We start from the raw sequence: 15,887 nt of genomic DNA on the forward strand, positions 1-15,887 counted from the left end.
TAATGAGCTTAAGTTACTGTATATTGAGGACTTCATTCGATCAAGGCCCGCTCTTTTCTGGCTAAAAATTTGGCTAAATCCTGCGGCCCACTTAACTCGCAGCATAATATCTGACTGCCTACAAAGTGAAAGGTCCCACCTTGTACCATGGTTGAAAGCAGTCGAGAAAAGCCTGTCCAGTGTGGGCCAGGGCCTTATGTTTAGCTCCCCAAACACCATTGTCCACTCACACAAGAACATAGTTAAAAGGGCACTTTATGTTTTATACGGGGAGGAGCGGATAAGATTAAAACACCCCAAACCTTCAGTTATCAAATACATTTCCTATGCTGAACCTGATAATGGCTCTCTAGCCTCACCACAGAGGTATCTGCTCATTACATTAGGAAGATGGAACAGGAGCCTTCTGGTCCGATTTCGGGATGGAAGTGTTGTAAATCTATTAAGCTTTCCCCTTGGTTATAATAAACATCTGGAACAGCTGGATTGTCCTTGTTCCGAGGGCGGTAAACAAAGTTTGACACACTATTTTTTCTTCTGTGGTTTTTATAAATTTTATACTACCCAATATCTAATGCCGTATTATCGTAAACATGATTTAAGGGACTTTACTCAGGCAATGAGAACTCTTCAAATGATGATCTCAGATGAAGTGATATTTATCGTGAGCTGTTTCCTTAAAGCTAGTGTGCGTTCACGGGCAACTATGGAACTTGCCTGATGAACATTAGCACTCTGTTTTTTTGCACATTTGCTTTTTGCACATCTGAGTATTTGCATATTAGCGCATAGATATGTAGACGTTTGGGCTTACTGGAAACGATTTCTGTGGAACCCCATCTGTAAAATATCCACACACTGTGAACTCCTGTACTACTGCCTCTTGCACATCCGATGTTTCTGATATATAGCTGTTCCCTTGTATTTGGAAAAGATCATTTTTATGTATATTTTTAATAATATTCTGATGTTTTGCTCAACAGTATAATGAACTTGTTTTTATCAAATTTTTATTGCACTTTTTTAACCTGTGTGTACTTTTATGGATGTATTAATTCCGAATAAAGATCATTTGACTTGACTTGACAATACTGAGGTGATAAAACATGTGGATTTAATTAGAAGTGCAAATTCACTATTGGTAAATTGCATGAGTGAAGTTTGACTCATACATAAAGTTATTGGTTCATCTAACTAAAAGTTATATGAGCAAATGGCTTTATGGGTGCACCTTGTATATTCAGCATGAAACCTGTAGTTCTGGCACTAGCTAAGACCTTTTGATTGTACTGAAATTATATGTGTAATAAACCTACTTATGAGCTATCAACTAGCTCTCTTGATCCTTTGGTCTGTTGTTTCATTCATATTTTGCTTCTGCCCTTTGGATGTGTAGCATGGGCCAGTGGGTTATCTTACTTAAGCCTCTAGTTAACTTCATCTTGAGTGACTGCATGTTGCTCCTTTACAATGAGCATATCCTCACATAAGGTAGTTCCCTTCAGTGTTTTTGTTTTTACTTAAACATTACTTTAGTGCTGCCTTTGCATTTAGGGCTTAATGTGATAGCAGGACAAGTTTGATGTAACTAAGGCGCATTCCAGGGTTATCAGTTTCCGTCTCCTGTCTATGCTGTTGTAAATTACTTGTGGAGAGCCTTTGTTCATCTTTTAGATGTCTTTCCTTTCTTCTTTCTTTCCTTCTTTCTTGTCTTCGTTCTTGCATTCGTTCATTATTTCCTTCTTTCTTTCTTCTTTCTTGACTTCTTTGTTTTTCTTTTTCCATTTTACTCCTTTCTTTTACTCCTTCTTTCTTTCTTGCCTTCTTTCTTGTCTTTGTTCTTTCTTTCCTTGCTTTTTACTTGGTGTCTTTCTCTCTTTCTTTCCTTTTTCCTTCATCTTTTCTTTCTTCCTTGACTTCTGTCATTCCTTCTTTCTTGCTTTTTGCCTTTCTTTCTTGCCTTTCTTCTTGATTTTTGCCTTTCATCTTTATTGACTTCTGTCTTTCTTGCCTGCTTTCTTTCTTTCTTTCTTCTTTCATTATTTCCTACCTTCTTTCTTGCATTTTTTCTTTCTTATCCTTCTGTCTTTCTTGGTGCCTGTCCTGGCTTTCATTATTGTTTCTCTTTTTCTTCTTTCTTTCTGCCTTTCCTTCTTATTTCCTTTACCTCTATCTTTTTTTCTTGCCTTCTTTCTTTTTCATTTTCTTTCTTTATTAATTCTTTTCCTTCTTCCATTTTTCCTTTCTTTTTTTCCTTCATTCTTTTGTTCTTGCCTTTTTTTCTTTATGCCTTTCTTCTCCCCGTGTCAAGAAGAGGCTTACAGGCAACGCCATATCAATTGTGTTTTTAAGGTCTGTTTTAGACAAGACTGTTTGTTTTTGCTAAACGCGTGTAGATAGCATAGTTACCTACAGGGTTTTTTCAGACAGACCTCATCCATTGGTCTGTGGTTGTGTCATTCACATTTGTCAAGGGGCAATGTGTCAGGCTACTTAAGCTATTGACTGGCTTCACAATGAGCTACAGCATGCTGCCCTTTCTGAAGGAGCACATCCACAGACAAAGTTGTTAACTTCAGTGCCAGGGAGACCTATGGTAAAGTGTGCTTTTTTTAGACCAAAAAACCTTTTTGCCTTCAGATAATGTTATATTTTACATCAATGAGGTATTGACAGCTTCACAAACAATATAGTTTTGCAAAAACCATGACAAAACAAAACAAAAAATTGCCAAAGGGCTAGTGGACAATGGCAGACTTTTTGTCTTTGCCAAGGCTTGTTGTATTTTCTTTGCAGATTATATAGCAAAAATGTGAACCAGGGGCATAAGAGAGCTTTACATGAGCATTATATTACATTAGACAAAGTCAGATTCATTTTTTGTTATTTTAGGCACAGGGAGATTGAGTAATATGGCTTGAATCACAGGATGTTGAGCTGCGGCCAGTACTCGACCCAGGTTCTACGGTTCCAAAGTTAGAAGCTCTGCCATTACGCTACATTCCTTCCCTCTATATCAATGGTGTTATCAAATGACTTGGTTGATTGGAGCAAATGAAGATTACAACTGCAAGAATAACTGATTTGCTAAAAGAAAGATGAGGAGCAAAATATGATGCCCAGCATACCTCGAGCAAGTTACTTACCTTTATAAGTCTGCTTTCAAACCAATTAAATGAACCTTGGCTTTTCAAATGACAATTATAAACGCATTTGACTTATTTTACAGTGTTCTATTTACATTTGGTGTCTACCATGTGTTACTTCCCGCTATCACACATGTTTGTCGCTTGGCAACAAAAACAGCTCTTATTCTTAGCTTCCTGCATCTTTTTATTGATCAAACTGACAATTACATCCATGCAATTGATCAAAGTAGAGCAATGGGGAGTGTCACAATAACCGAAGCAGGATCACTGTTGATAACTGCAGAAATCATGCGTTAAGTGAATTTGCTACCTTAGCGCCCCTCGTCCATCTTTGTTGTAGTGTTGTACTGCATCACATGATTAACTTTACTATCTTATTCTCTACCAGAACAAAATGTATTATGCTCCACAAAGCGAGTGGAAAAACGTACGGAGGGAAATGTAATTTTCTCAAGGTTGAATTTAGCTGTCTCAGACTGAATACCATACCATGCAACCATTGTGTCCCCATGCAGTAGAGTTTGCGAACGAAGAATCCCATGTAATGTAATAGTGGGAAAATCTTCGGATGTATTCTATTGCAAATGTTTCTCTGTTCTTGATCTTTATTGGTCAGAAGCATGTGAACCATGTATAAATGCGGTGAATGTATGAACCTCTTGTCTAAAATACTACAAAAGAACCTGGTGTTAGGAGAAAAGAAGAAAACCCATTTCCTACTCTTAGAAGTTTAACCTATGTCAGTTTTATTCGAGAAACCGTCCTAATTTATTGGTTTCCTGTAACGTTTGGGCTTAGTACACTGACTGATTAATTTCTATTTGACTAATTGTGCCTTTGTTCTTTGAATATATTAGAAGTAAGCCTTTAACTTGGGACTTTCGCGTGTTTTCCTTTTTGAGTGTCCCTGTGATTGAATAGCAAGGCTCCACTGAGTTGTATCCATAAGAGATGGGTGCATCGAGGAGCACCAGAGAAAGACAGTGCACCCAGGAGTAAAGAAAAGTTTGAGTTTGCCCACTCACATCTCATTGCTTCTTAAGCAACTGTACAAAAAGTCTACAGACCTATGACCATAGTCCCTTCACATATGTAATATACAATAATTTGCCATGAATGGCGTAATAGCTGTGCATGAAATCTGGATATCAAGGTGCATTAAACTCTGCAGTAAGAAAGCTCAGAAGGTTCATATAACTAATTTGGAAATATATCTACATCACAGGTTCAAGCCCAGGCAGATGTAACTCGGGGGCGTAGCTACCAGTGGTGCAGCAGGTGCAGTGCACCGGGGCACATTGATCCCTGATAAGTTCTGTATTTTACTACCACAATAGCAAAGGGGGCATTTTCCTTCCTTGCATCAGGGCCCATCACATCCTTGCATGCTATGGATGTGACTTACCATTTGATTATTCGTATGCTGATACACTAAGCATAGTTGAGATGAGTACTCTCCTGGCTTCATGACTTTGGCAGCAATTAGGTTTGTGGTACAGTAAGTAGCATGTCAAGCACGCATGATGTGGTTTTTCACTATTCATGGGTCGGTAAAGTGAGCAGCAGTGAGGTGTGCAAACTCACCTTCTGAGGAGTTGAGGCTCGGCCTACGTCACTGTAGAAGTAGCTGCATTGTGGCCTGTTATCATCTTACTATGTGTCCCAGGTGCTGTGGCATGGTTCCCCAGCAACTATGGCTTCCAATTTTGGAATCCGGCTCAGGGATTCTGAGAAGTTGGAGTTTGTAATCAGTTGCTGAACCTGGGGCAGATTTACAAGAAACTGACACATCTGTAGCGATGCGTCAGTTTCCCTGCGCCAGCCTGCCCCACCATGGATGCGCCATATTTACAATACGGCACACCATGGCGAAAGGATGAACAGCTGGGTCAGAAATTCTGGCGCATCTGTTGGCACAAAAGTCACCCGTTGCAGGTGTTGTGTCACAAGCACGATGCAACTCCAGCAGTGCATTTTGAGGCGTATTCTTACTACACTGCGTCACTCCCTACGCCTGCTCCATGCAGGTGTAAGGTTTTGATTCAGTGGCGTCGTAGAAGTGGGGCAGTGAAATCTTGTAGATTTCACTGCGTCACATTTACCAGGCTTTCCTGCGGGGGAACGCCCACCCTGCATACATTATACCTGACGCAAGGCTTTACAAAGTGACTCATCTCCCTAGATACATCACGTTGTAAATTGGCCACATTTTTTCAGGCTCAGCTGCATCACAAAATTGATGCAACTGCAGCGCAAAAGTATCGCAAGGGGCTTGTAAATCTGCCCCTAAGTGCTTCTGTACCTGCAAGGGTTTATGAATAATTGTGTGCACTTATTTTATGCTGTTGAACATTTTATAAAAACGTTCAAATTGCGTCTGAATCAATGCAGCTAAAGTGATGTTGCCATGTTTGAGCCAAGAGACAATTCAGTTTGTGGAGTGCACTATAAAAGTGATCAATAGTATTATATATGTGGCCTTATTGTTCTCAAATAACCATAAATCAATTAGACCTTTCTTTGTAGTATCCATTCTGAGAAACGAATCAATTCTGCTTGAAAATGTGTCAGGTAATGAAAGCAGGGTACACAAAGGTAAACTGATTTACCCAGGATCAATCAGCTTGGTTAATGCGAGATGCTGGGATTCCAGTCAATGTTTTCCAAAACCAAAGTCTGCATTTAGGCTCTGGATCATATCTTTCTTGTCATACGTTAGCCTTTACACTCATGTACAGCGCCTTGTGCAGTCTCGTTACACTAGAAGTAACAAGTACTCTCTATTAGAAATTAAACTGTAACTCATTTTTTGAGAGTTCATTGCATTGAATGTATAGGCATTTATGTATCCTATATTAGTGATTAGTCTATAAAATATATAATTACAGACCAGGGTTACTTTGAAGATTTTTGAAAAAACACGATACGTGCAGAGGCAGTAAATAACATTGCTTTAAGTTTCGTAATACCATTATTAACAATATTTTATTAATAAAATGTTATTTTTCTTCTACTGGAGTAATTCAAACAAAAGATCAAAATCAATGAAAATAAGGTTATGGGCAAACTACACATTTTTTACATAAGCTTTATTAATAATTATACAACATACTATTGTAAACGATCCATAAGCTGTAACGTAATACACAAACATTGGATGAGTATAATGATAAGCAACGGGCCCCAGGAAGCAGACTCTGCATGCCTGTCCGTGGCGGCATGTTCACATTTCAGACACCGCCACTATATTGAACCCTTTTCCGCCCGGTCGACTTGTCAGCCGGTCGGAAAAGTGGCGGACGGTCTTTCCGTCTGCCGCGGACCCCCCAGCCATTGTAATATGGCAGGGGGTCTTTGCAGCAAGGATGGCGGGCAAATAGCCCCCGCCGTGCCGGCAGTGACTTCCTCCAGCCCGGCGGGGCAATCTGCCCGCCATCCTAATGGGGCCCTTAGTTTTAAAATATCTTATGGTAGGTAATCAGGGAGGACAGTCCTGTGAGAGCATGAGACCGTATGTATATTGTCTCATGGATTGTTTATCACATAGATGTATCACAATTGGAACAAACCCAAACACTGGGGGAAGATGAGTAGAGGGCAGGGGAGGCCCAGTGATATTAGGCGTTTGAAAGTAGTATTGTAGTGTCCTAGATAGTGGTCCCATTGTGAAGCCAAGGGGAAGGGGTGTTGTTGTTGCATGTCACACTTCCTTTGATATATTGTCGTTGTTTGAGGATTCATCCTGGGAGGTGTGGGCTCCCTAGAGATGGGTCATCCATGTCCCCCGTGTGTTGAGGTATGTTAGAGAATTATTTCCATTCTGATAGAATCATTTTCACTGCAACTGTTAACAGGAGGTCTAACAAAGCCATGTCCTTGGGCTTGAGATTCGGAGCAGTCAGAGAGGCCCAAGGACCCAGGGCGATCATTGGGCAGTTCAGGAAAATAGGCGTGTTAAAAAGAGTGGCTCTATGGCTCTGGATCCAGAACCAATACGAAATCAGGAGGTGGCAACTGAAGAACATATGTTCTTGGGAGCCTGTAGATAATTTGCAGTTCCAACAAGTGTCACTTTCTCTGAGCTTTAGCTTGTGAGCCTGGCTGAAATCCAGTGAAGAAATCCCGTGTAAAGAATTTTGATTGTAGGAGGGAAGGCGCAGTTTTGATGCATAGTGTAGTCTTCCCTATTTTTGACCATTTTTTATCTGTGATATAGTCGACAATTCCAGGTTCTAAGTGTCTGGAGTCTAGATATGGTGTTATATCATTTTGAAGCCATGTGTTCTGAGGAGTGCCATCAGTCGTGAGAAGATAGTTCATCCTGCTAAAATTTAGACAGTTTTACATTAAGTTTTAGGAAGCTGTAGAAATCTGGGTTAGAAAGGCTATATAATCTTTGGAGCTCTGCAAAGGAAAGTGGATTGTTATTTGTGTCATATACGTCTCTCATTAGAGCTCTGCATTCGGAAGCCCATGATGTGCCTAAATTATCAATAGCCTCAGCCTTGATTTTGAGGTTGTGCCAGAGTGATGTTAATGGAGAGTTATGGATGGAGTTCGGTAAACTTTTGTCCAATAATCTGAGTTCATTTGCAGTGTCAGTGAATATTTGTTGAGATGCATAGGTTTAATTTTCTTCATTGTGATGATGGAGGTGGTGTAAAATGCAGAATTTAATGAGAGTTCTATTTCGATCCAGTGGGCATGATTTAAAATGTCTGGTATGTTATGTTATGTTATGTTAATTTATTTCTTCTATAGCGCTCGGCTACTCCAAGGAGCATCCCGGCGCTTTGGCGAAGAGTATCAGCAGGTAAAACAACAACATAACAACTAAAATGCAGACAGAAGAAAGATAAAGAAATTATTTGGTAAAAAAACACGTTTTAAGATCTTTTCTAAAAGCAAGAAGACTGGGAGCCTGTCTAAGGGAAAGTGGTAGTTCATTCCAAGCCTTCGGAGCTAGGTAGCGGAATGACCGACCTCCCATCCTTGCACACCTGATAGCCGGGACTGTCATTTTGGATAAACAAGATGATCTCAAGGACCTGCTAGGTACATATCGGGAGAGACGTTTCCTTACGTACTTGGGGCCAGTGCCTTGTAAAGCTTTGAAGGCAAAAGTCAGGCTTTATAAAAGAATTCTCTTTGCGATCGGTAACCAGTGTAAGGTGTTCAGTAGGACAATGGCACCTGCTCTTCTCGGGAGCCCATAGATAGCACGGGCTGCCGAGTTCTGGACTACTTGCAAACGGGTCAAAAGATATTTTGGTAGACCCAAGAAGAGAACGTTTGCATAGTCCAGTCGAGATCCAATCAAGGCCTGAACAATTATCTTCCTATGCTGGAAAGACACTAAAGGAAGAAACTTCCTCAGCATCCGTGAAATGCCAAAGCATTTACCTGAAAGGCACGAAATATGTGGCCCAAACGGTATCAACAACGAAACCCCTCGTGTTGCTAGGAAGGCAGCTTGGCATATATTCCAATCTGGGTGGTTACAGCCCCCATCTTCAAAACATAGTCTAAGAACTAAATAGGAGACCCTTGATCTTTTGCCATTCCAAAGGAAATTAGATGTTATATTACCTAACAATTTAAAGAAGTCTGGGGAGAGTTTCAGAGGTAACGTGGATGATACAAAGTTTACTATTGCTGTAACCATCATTTTAAGTGTTTGGAGTGTGTCCCATCATGAAATGTGCTTAGGAGACCAACAAGAGAGCATATTTTTGACTTTAGAGATGGTTTGGGTATCATTGTGTCATACTGTTTCAGCTAAGTCGCTGATCCCCAATTATTTGAGGAATTTGGGTTGCCTTTGAGTACTGAATTTACTAGGTGTGTGGGTAAGCAGTGTGGGTTGAGGAGAAAAAAATCTGTTTTATCTTTTACTTATGGTGTATCCAGAGACCGGGAGAAATCATGGATGATATTATTTGGGAGAGGAGTTGGCCTAACGGTTAGGGGCGGTCGATCTCGATACCGGGGAAATGGCTTTGAGTCTTGGCAATGACGCTGAATATCCTGTGATTCTAGGCAAATCACCTAATCTCCCCGTGCCTAACAAAAATGTATATGTCCTCACGTAATAGCAACTGGTGCTATGAAAAGCGCTCTGATACCCGATTCGGGTCAAGTTTGTGCTATATAAAACTCTGTAAAAGAAATAAAATATTACTGATCTCTGGAATAGCTTTTCCAATGTCATCAGAGAAAATTAGGATGTCATCTGCATATGCAGCAGTGTTGTATGACTTTGTGCCATATTGAAACCCAATAATTTTAGGAGAGCAGTTGATTATTTGGAGTTAGGTGTTGATAGATAGTTAGAAGATAAGGGAGGAGACGGGGCAGCCTTTTTGTGTACCTTGGTGTAGGTCAAAGAAGATAGATAGTGCGCCTGTTACTCTGATATTTGCTTTGGGTTTGGCATATAGAGCCATGGTCATATTAATGAATGAATCTCCGAGGGTGTGCAACTTAAAGACTAAATGAAGAAAAAGCCATTAGCCTTTATCGAAGGCCTTTTATACATCTAGTGAAATAGTCGCTGCAGGTATGGTGGAACATCGGGCCTTTTCTATTATATGGCAGAATTGTCTCTGGCCAATCTACCTTTAACAAATCCAGTTTGGGAATTGTGAATACGTTTAGGGATGCATGTTTGTAATCTTTTGGCTAATATTTGTGTGGATATTTTGGCATCAATATTTAGGAGGGAGATTGGTCGGATGTTTTTGGTTTCTTTACCCTCTTTACGAATCACCACAATCGTGGCCTTGGCAGCAGTGCCAGAGACCTTGCCTTGAGTGAAAAAGTGATCAGGAGGATCCAATAGGGGTTTAAAAAATTAATTCCTTAATTTATTTATAGAAGATGAAGGGAAAGCCGCTGGGGCCTGGTACTTTCCCAGAGCGACTTTATTTTACTGCATTGACAATTTCTTCATTTTCTATAGGTTTGTTTAGGCGGGCTCTATCTGAATCGGAGGCTGCCTAATTGGGAGGGTTCGGAGGAACACCATACAATCTTCCTTATTGCACATAGTCTGTGGGCTGTATGAGTTTTCATAAAAGTCTTTAAATACCTCTAAAATGTCATTATTTGAATATTGAATCTGAATTTTTGAGAGCCATCCTGTGCTCTAATATGAGTAACTTGGTTGTTAAAAATTTTTAATTTGTGAATGGCCACTAGGGCCTTACCGGCCCTGTTGAAGAATAGTAATCTATTTGATTTTTGAGCATGCACCATCAAGTATGCCCTTTACCTACCATGGAGTTATAGTCATATTTTAGTTGTTTAATTTCATTTAGAAAACTATAAACTTTGGAATCTCAGAACAACATCTCTTTTTTTTTAGTTTTGTCTACTATTTTTTTTAAAGTTTCTTTAATGTGTCTGTTTCTTTTGGACATGGGTTTGAGAAATTGCCCTCTATTGGCACATTTAACTTCTGGCACAATTAACTGCGTCCCATATGACATCTGTAGAGCTGACTGAGTGTTTGTTTTTTCAAAAAAATAGTTCGATTACATTCTGTAGAGCCAATATTTCAGAATCCTAATCTAAGGTCTAAGGCTCTAATGATGCCCCGGAGGTGATCAAGGGTGGGGGACTGCTGTAGGTTTAGGCGGTCGCTGCCATCTTTAACTGCGCTTGGGATCGGGAGCGAGAGAAGAGGTGCAGCGAGCCTCCGTATTTGTACAATCTGGAGGTATGCAGGTATACTATGTTGATCTTCAGAAATTATATTTTGGGCGATTCAGTGAGAATGTTTAGCCAAAAACATGCTAGTCGAAGCGCAGAGAAGACCCATCATCATAGCTGCGCACTTAGCCACACCCCCTGCAATTAACATAGTTGAAATTAAGCTGACGTAATATCTAACAGGAAGGAAGCCTGGAGTAGTGGTACAGTGTTCAAAATCATCCTCAGGAAAAGTGTTCTGTCTCTTTAGTTCCCGCTTTCAGGTCAGCATTGCTCCATCTGTAGAAGAAGGCACATAATAAAATGTCTTACTGCTTGGCAACTGTGCACTGTGATTTTCTGATGCTGCTTTAGTTCATCACCGGGCCACCTCGTATTTCACATTTATTGTGTTTTCCCTTTGTCATCCTCAGTTCTTTTGTCTTTCTCCCTTGGTTAGAAAGGATTTGTTGTGCTGTGCTGTCTTCACTTCCTCCCTCTGCAGGTACTGTCTCTCTCAGGCCCTCTGCTTCTGTCTGGTTGTTGGGAACCTCTCCTGGCCTGTACAGTACAAGCCTAATCAAAAGGCAGTGGAGGGCTGTACATGGTCAAAGACAATCATAAAGTCAACGAGTAAGAGAAAATGGAGTTAAGATGAGGATTGTTAATGCTTTGTGATTGAGTTATAAGTAACAGCCTTCTATCCAGCACAAACTTACCTCTTGAACACCATTTAACATTAGGGAGTTTTCATATCGCCCCCATTGACCAAGACCTGATGGGAGTAGCACCGGGGTCTCAATAGGGCTGTGCTTGTCTGCCACAATGCTGGCTCCACCACCTGTGGTGCGTCTGATGTCCTCGGCCCACACTCACAAAGGAACAAGAGGTGCACTGGCAGACTGCACCCAGAACTGGTTTAGATTGGGTCCAGGACCCCTCACACAAGAAGAACAAAAACCTTTGGGGTATAAAAGTAGGACTGGAGCCCCAGTAAAAATAGATTAGGAAACTTTGTCATCAAGAAGGAATCCGTGCTGAGTGTCTGGGAGCTGACCTACAGTTGCTGTGATTGCTGAGGAAGGGACTGTCTGCTGTGTGCTGTGTCCCCCTAACTTGAAGAGAAGCTGTGCTGTGTGCTTTGCCCCTCTGAAGCCTGCCTGTCTCCAAGGGCCTAAGAAGAGCTGTGAACTCAGGGATACAAAAGACTACAGCACCCATCCTTCCAGCTGCTGTGTGGGTCTCTGCGCAGGGCCTTCGGGAAGCTGCCCCCTGTGAAATCTGTCTCGGTGTGCTCATCGGCACACAGCTAGGGCGTTAGGTCGTGAGGCCTGCTCTGCCTCAAGCGTGATCTGCCTCAGGATCGAGCCTGTCTGCTCGTGCCAAGCTACCAAGGGGGTGAGCAGGGGTTATCTACAGTGTGTACCCACTTACCCTGACTAGAAGTAAGGGTCCCTATTTGGACAAAGGTACTTACCTCTGCCAACTAGAGACCCCTAGATCTAACAGTTACACTCTACACAGATGGGGAATATAACATCACACTGACTGGTACCGGGTATAAGGCTGATGTGCAACTTCGCTTTGACGCGTGATTTTACAAATCCATTACACTTGGGTTTCTCAGTGAGAGAAAAGTGATGGGTGGAATGCTTGAAATACTATATTTTATGTTTTTGAAAAACAACATTAAAAATCTTAAAGGAAACCATTAGTCAGCATCAAGTGCTTACGCAGTCTCAGCAAAATTGCTTAGTTACTACTGGAAAAACCAAATAACACTTATTTGAAATTAGACAGTTTCCCTTAAGTGTGTAATAAGAGAATAAGAGAATAATTAAAGAAACATTCAACAAACTTTGGGAACATTTGCACTGATTACTGTGGAATTTCTCTCTGGTGATGGTTAAGTTTGCTCTAGTCTTGAATTGGCATTTTCTCCTAACAACAATATGTGGTGTAAAAGCCACCATTCGAATCAATTTTTTTGTCTGTATTTATCATTATTTATTTTTTGCTAATATTCTACGAAGAGACGCAGAAGTCTATTCTTGTTCCACTGCACAATGAAAGATCCTTTCAGGAGCAGCACAAAATGAAGAGTTACATCTGCCTGCCAAATGGCACTTCAATTAAACATTGTGGACCCCTGGAGTAAACTAATACATTTTTGTTGCAGATTAGAGGCTTAATATTCTCGTTGTGTGACGCAAGGCCTTATCACCTGGAAACCAAAATCAGCAGAGGAAATCAGCACAGGAAGATTTTCTTTTCTTTTTCAGATACACCAGTCCAGCCTTCAAGAAGGAAGTTCTAAAGTTTACCATGGCTACTAGTGGCTTATCTGCTTCTGCTCTAAAGCGCAAGTCAATGCAGTCTTCATTGATTGACTTCCTACTGCCACTGAAGTGCCAGCGTGTTACAGGGAGTCTTGTCCAGTGCAAACAACTAGTGATGAGGCTAGCAAAGCTCAGCAAGAGTCTGCCAAAGACAGTCCACCTTTACAAAGACTTCAACGTGCGCCAGAGAAAGAAACCTTCAAAATCCCTGACTGCTGGAACACTAAACAGTGGTATTACTTTCAAGAGGAATATAAATGGTTGTATCTTAAGTCAGGCAATATTGGATGTTCTTCCTGCAAACAGGCTCAATCAAAAGGTCTTTCAGTGCACAATAGCACCCAGGGCATGCGCATAAGTAAAGAGTGGGCAGTTGGCGAGGTTGGTCCTACCAGTGATGGAAAAGCTTTCAGACAGAAACAGCTCAGGAAGAAGATTAAGAAGCATAAGGTGAGCGCTGATCACTTGGCAGCTAAAGACATTCTTACAGCTCAGCAGGAAAATACATTAGTGGTGACAGTACACAAATGTAATGCAAAACATATGGAGAGCACATGCGGGGTATTTGACACTGCCTACTACTTGGCAAAAAAAGATCACCCTTTCACTGACCACCCTGATCTAATTCGCCTTCAGGCAAAGAATGGCAGTGCAATGGGCCGTGTTTTGCACAGCAATGTGATTGCAACTAAAATAATAAAATACATTGCACTGTATAATGCAACAAAGATTGGTCTGGTATATCAGACAACACAAACCAAAGATCACAGTATTAATTGATGATACCACTTCTATTAGCGATGCTTCTACCTTAATCATCTACCTCCTTGGCATTTTTGGAAATGTAAGTACCCTAGTGACCATATATTTCGGCCTGCTGGAGCTGGCAGAAACAAATGCCCTTGGCATAAAGACAGCTCTCCTAAGCTACTTCGAAAAAATTGGACTCACAAAAAGTCTGCTACATAATATCTTGATTGCAGTATGTTCTGATGGAGCAGCAGTAATGTTTGGTAAAAAAAGGAGGAGTAGTAGCATTGCTGAAAGCAGAATTTCTAAATCTTGTACTGACATATCTTTGTTTGGCTCACAGACAAGAACTTGCTGTGACAGATACAGTTGATGAGGTTGCTGGGGTCAATCACTTCAAGATTTTCATGGACTCATTGTATGCATGTCACCAAAAAAACAGAGAGAGCTATATCTGGCAGCCAGCGAGCTATGTGTACAGCTTCAGAAGATAGGGAAAATGCTTGATACTAGATGGTAGCATCTAGTTACAGATCTGTGAAAGCTGTTTGGAACTGCTTCCCTGCCTTGTGCAAACATTTTGAGAATGCTTCTAAAGACCCATCCAGACCCATAAGAGACTGGAGTAAGTATGAAGGTCTCTTGATGAAGCCTATATCCTATTCTTTAATCAGAGATTTGGGGGTAATGTGGGATGCACCTCAAGAGCTCAAAGACTTATCACTCTCCTTACAGAAGAGGGACATTACAATTGTTAATGCCCACAGACTTTTGGTTAGTCAAGTACGTATATTTAGTGCAATGAAGGACTCACCAGGGAGTTTGCTTCTGCGGCTCAGAGAGCAATTGACGAGGGCAAATTCAAGAATGTTCCTCTTTTCCATGGTAGAAGTAACTTTGTTGCCCTTTTATGTCAAATCAGTTTTACCAAAGTCTGTCTGTAAATATCAATAACTGATGTGCCCCGGATTCTGAGAAAGAACTTATAGCCAGCTTCAGTGTGCTAGATGCAGGCAACTTGCCTTCTGGTGATGAATGCATTCTTTATGGTAAAACAGAGATCCAGAAACTGTGTTTAGAGTTTCAGCTGCCAGCAAGAGATACTATCCAAGCTTTTAGACTTTTCAAAGATTTTGGTGGAAAGAAAACCCCAGAAGCATTAAAAAAGTTAGTAGTTTGCATGGAAACCCTGCTAGCAAGTAATGCGGATTGCGAGAGAGGTTTCAGTGCAATGAACTTAATTGCTAGTCCAACAAGGGCCTCTCTTCTTGTAGAGACCATTTCTTCATGCTTATGGGTAAAACTCAATGGTCCTCCATTTGAAACATTTGACGCAAAGCTGTATGTAAAGAGTTGGCTGGCAAAAGGTAGAAGGTCTGCTGAAGAAAATTGTTGTGAGAAACCCCAGCAAAATAGACACAGTGAATATCTTCAAGGGTTTTGGGAAATCCTGCAATAGATTTCTAATTAATGTAAATAAGTTTTACATGTTTTTTTAAAGTGTTTTTATTTTATGGTTTATACTTAATAAATATACATTTTTGCCGATTTTATTATACTTTGCTGGATGCGACTTCATGATTTTCTTAAGCACACAATGCTAGTTATCTTGATTTAGAGCATGCCCCTACTTGGATAGGCCACACCCCTTTACGAAATTTGCCACGCCCCTTTTAGAGCACCCCCAGTGTTTTTTTTCCCACTTAAAGCCCTGGATACCTTGGAACAGGTGTGCTTTCTCTCTGGCTAAAAGAGAACTTAAAACAATCAAGGGTAGATTTCTTCACAACACTATTGAACCTTCACAGATACACTGAGATCTGTGCACTGTATATAAAGAATTTATTGTATGCTGAAGCTAAAAATAAAGAGCTAATTTTGCTTGCTGTCATGGACATACTGCTACAGCAGCTTAAAGCGAGTTACAATGCAAATAACAAATTAGATTGTGCTTCAT

General features: G+C 40.8%; 1 pseudogene; it reads left to right on the top strand.

Annotated features, from left to right (window-relative positions):
* The window catches only part of LOC147729304 (E3 SUMO-protein ligase KIAA1586-like), a 33,622-nt pseudogene extending 18,233 nt beyond the window's left edge, over positions 1-15,389 (top strand).
* Positions 15,390-15,887: the final 498 nt, after the last annotated feature.

This window comes from Lissotriton vulgaris, chromosome 2_2, assembly GCF_964263255.1.
Source record: "Lissotriton vulgaris chromosome 2_2, aLisVul1.2, whole genome shotgun sequence".
Classification (NCBI taxonomy): Eukaryota; Metazoa; Chordata; class Amphibia; order Caudata; family Salamandridae; genus Lissotriton; species Lissotriton vulgaris.